Raw genomic sequence first — 4,229 nt, 5'->3', positions numbered from 1 at the left:
CTAAACACTGGTCTGAGTGGTTATAAAAATAGAAAAGTCGCCCCCACTACCATGATCCCAATTCTACCTTACAGATCCGGCTAGACCAGAGGATGTACACTGGTACAGATAGGAACCGGAAACACAGGGAATCCAGGACAGATGATCCCTTCAGGACCAGTGGTGAGAGTGGCGATACCTGGTGGGAAGGTTGGGTAGAAAGGGAGAACCGATTACAAGGATCTACATATAACCTCCTCCCTGGGGGATGGACAACAGAAAAGTGGGTGAAGGGAGACATCGGACAGTGTAAGATATGACAAAATAATAATTTATAAATTATCAAGGGTTCATGAGGGAGGGGGAAGCAAGGAGGGAGGGGGGAAATGGGGAGCTGATACCAAGGGCCCAAGCAGAAAGCAAATGTTTTAATGTACAAATGTGCTTGACACAATGGCTGTATGTATGGATTGTGATAAGAGTGGTATGAACCCCCAATAAAATGATTTTTTTTAAAAATAGGAAAAGTAAAATTCAACCAAATCAAACTCACTGCTAGGGAGTCGATGCCACAGCCACCCTACAAGACAGGCTAGAACTGCCCCGTGAAGTTTCCAAGATTGTAACTGTTTCTGGGAGTAGAAAGTCTTGTCTTTCTCCCATGGAGCGGCTGGTGGTTTCGAACTGAAGACCTGTCAGATTGCAGCCCAACTCATAACCACTAGGCCACCAGGGCTCCTTATAAAATTGAAAGTAATTATTTAAATTCTTTTGTGGCACGTAAGCCAGTTTCACAATATTTTCTTAAAAACCCTAAAGCTCAAAGAAGTATAACATTTGGAATAATCAAAATAACGAACGAAAAGGACAGTCACAGGCTGTCTGCAGGTGCCTCCTCTCTGCCCACTTCCACAGTACTGAATGACGGTTCCAAAGCTCTAGGTCAGAAGACACTGTATCTATAATGGCAACCTTAAAAATATTTTTACAGGAGTCATAACCATTATTAGGTAGATGTGCAGGCAACAGATACTATATTCGAGAAATATTTACATCCAAGGGAGAGTAGAGTCTGGTCAACATTACTAAATATACTTACACACCTGGAAGAAAGACTCAACATTGTATCATCCCTAAAATGGGTTACTCCTCAGAAAAGGATTAAGAATCACTGGTGCCATTCTTTCAGAAAGTATCCACAGCATATTGACCAAGTGTTCTCTTATGCAAGCACCTATATTGGTACTATTTTTTATCTAACCTGAGAGTATCGAGAATCTAGTAGTTCGATGGGCATACGGCTCACTGGCTCACTAACAACAAAACGTTACTGCCACTGAGTTAATTCTGACTCAGCGACCATCCAGGGCAGGGTAGAGCTGCAATTCTCCCAAAGTGGATTGCAGTGAGCAGCCCAAGGCATAACCCACCACTCCACCAGCACTCTATATACAGCTCAGAGGCGGCTAATTCCAAAGTGTGATGAGCGCCATGGGAAAGTTCATGGGACTTAAGTGACCAAGAGCAATTAGCATCATCCACCTAAAGTGTATGAATTTAGAAGCAGACAAACAGAAAACGTACTACAAGGAATAATAATAACCAGAAACTACAGACTAAAGATAGATTGTTCCCAAAGAAAAGAGACTAAGCTGAACACCAAGTCGTAAATGATGCAGTGCACTGATAATATGGTTTTCTAAAATAAACACTTTGATTACTTTGTTGATGCAAATAATAACTTGAATCCTCAGTGCCCCCCACCCCCTGCCCTTTCAGTTGTCACTAGGAACAGGAAAAACAAATTATTCCATGCTAAAATTAAATATTCCTAGAAATGCACTTATTTAGGCTGTCACATTTCAATACACTGCAAAACAGATTCAGGGGACTAAAAAACAGTGATGTGTTCTCATCTGGAAGCTGAAGGAGAGTAACAGAAAAAGACTACATTATTTCTAACTGAAAGGGATCCATTGAAAACTCAATCACCTACAAAATGTCGAAATGCAGTAATTGGTGGTTACTAGTTCTGAAAGAAGGAAACCATGGGTCCTTCTCTTCCGCTGTGTGACTGAACTATGGTACACACTCTCTGGAGCTGCAAGTTTAGCTGAAGGGATTTCAAAGACATTTCCCTTAGTTAAGCACACCAACAAGCAAGCAAAACACGCCCACACCGAACACAGCACAGGTGGGGACCATGAAGCGGGAGTACCAGGGCATAAAGAGTGTGAGCATGGGTGATTTCCAGTACAGGTGATGTCCCAGTGGTTTAGTGCTGCTATCACAAACACCACAGGCGTGTACCTCTCATGAGCAAAAATCTATTTTCTCACTGTTTAGGAGATGAGAAGTCAGGGTATAGGCTCTAGGGCAGCAGTTCTCAAACTGTGGGTCACGACCCCTTTGGGAGTCAAACAACCCTTTCACAGGGGTCGTCTGATTCATAACAGTAGCAAAATGACAGTTATGAAGTAGCAACAAAAATAATGTCATGGTTGGGGGTTACCACATGAGGACCTGTATGAAAGGGTCGCGAAATAGGAAGGTTGAGAACTGCTGCCCTGGGGAAAGTTTTCTGTCAGCTCTAGGGAAGGTTTTTGTCTCCTCAGAGAAATTCCTTGGCTCCAAGGGGATTTTCATATGGCATTAATCTTCTGCCCCTCTATGGAAGAATCCTGATCAAAAGGGGGGAGGGGAATGCAGAACACAATTTTAAGTTCTTATGGAATTTAGATTTCCAGGAACCAATGAAGCTGGATGAACTCTGGAAACCACTGCCCGGAGAACACCTCTACACTGAGCAACCATAAAGCTCACTCAAGCCATCTTAGAGCCATGGCCTGTCTTTCTTTACAGGGTTGGATCGGCAGGGCAGCTCAAAGACTAGATGGGAAACGGAGAGGACAGGGAGGAGGGACACTCGGGAAACGGGTGAGAGTGGATGCGCCACACCAAGAGTTGTGTAATCGATGTTGCCGAATTGCACATGTTCTGCTGGATATATTCCCAACAACAATACAAATCATAAAACTGGAAACGCACAAAGGAGGAGGTGATGGGAAGGCTGAGGCAGAGACTGGAGTTAAGCAGCCGAAACTAAGAACGAATGCCCAGAGCCAATGGGCGCCAGATACTGACGGAAGCCGGGAAGGACCCTTTCCTAGGGTCTGCAGACAAAGCACACCACTGCGGCACTTTCACTCACAACTTGGACCTCCAGAACTGTGAAAGAGTAAGTTGCTGTAAAAGGAAAAAAAAAAAAAAGTAAGGTGATTGAATCTTCTATTATACAGATGAGAGGGAGAGTCATATTTCATATCTAAAATTGAAGTGCGTAAAACAAACAGCACTGAGCTGCTGTTAAGGGTGATGGGAAAATTCTGAAATGGTAACACTTAAACAACATAATATACAGGGGGTGTGTGTGTGTGTAGGGGGGTGCTTCGAAGAATTCACAGAAAAATTCCATTGTCTTTTAATTCCATTTTTCCCCCAGAAACTTTTACAATGTCAGTGAAAAATTACCTATGAAGACTGCTGAAATGGCAAATGTTTTGTTATCTATATATTTACACACATACACCTCACACCCAAACCAGGAACAAGAACAAAAGGTTTTAGTGCACGTGCCACTGATGCAAGGAAAACTAGACCTACAAGTCAAAGGAGTTAAATGTACAGATCAAGAAAATAAATCCTGCTCTTGACTAGTACCTTCTCTTGATCATATGACTGCACGCCTGCCTCTCCCGACCCCCTCCTCCCTCTTACAGTCTCTTTAATTAGCTCAGTCCTCACAGTCCTCTAGTCTTCAAGAGGAGCCCTGGTAGCACAGATTGAGTCAGGCTGCTAACCACAAGGTCAACAGTTTGAAACCACCAACCATTCGCAGGAGGAAGATGAAGCTTTCTGCTCCTGTAAAGAATTACAGCCTCAGAAACCCACCAAGGCAGTTCTTCTGTCCTACAGGGTCACTAAGAATTGGAATCAGCTCAATGGCAGTGAGATGTCTGTTGTGTTTTTTTTTAAGTATCGCCTTCAAAAGGAGCCCTAGCCCCTCAATGCAAGAACACTTTTCTATCAATGCAATAACACTTTTCTATTAAATTGGCATTCTACGATGCTCACCTTCCCGACACAACCGCTGAAGACAAAGCGGGTGAATAAACAAATGTGGTGAAGAAAGCTGATGGTGCCCGGCTATCAAAAGATATAGCGTCTGGGGTCTTAAAAGCTTGAAGGTA

This window comes from Echinops telfairi, unplaced genomic scaffold (genome assembly GCF_000313985.2).
Source record: "Echinops telfairi isolate 266 unplaced genomic scaffold, ASM31398v2 ScPeMD7_18;HRSCAF=68, whole genome shotgun sequence".
NCBI lineage: Eukaryota > Metazoa > Chordata > Mammalia > Afrosoricida > Tenrecidae > Echinops > Echinops telfairi.
The sequence above is the reverse complement of the archived record's forward strand: the minus strand, read 5'-3'. Positions refer to the sequence as shown.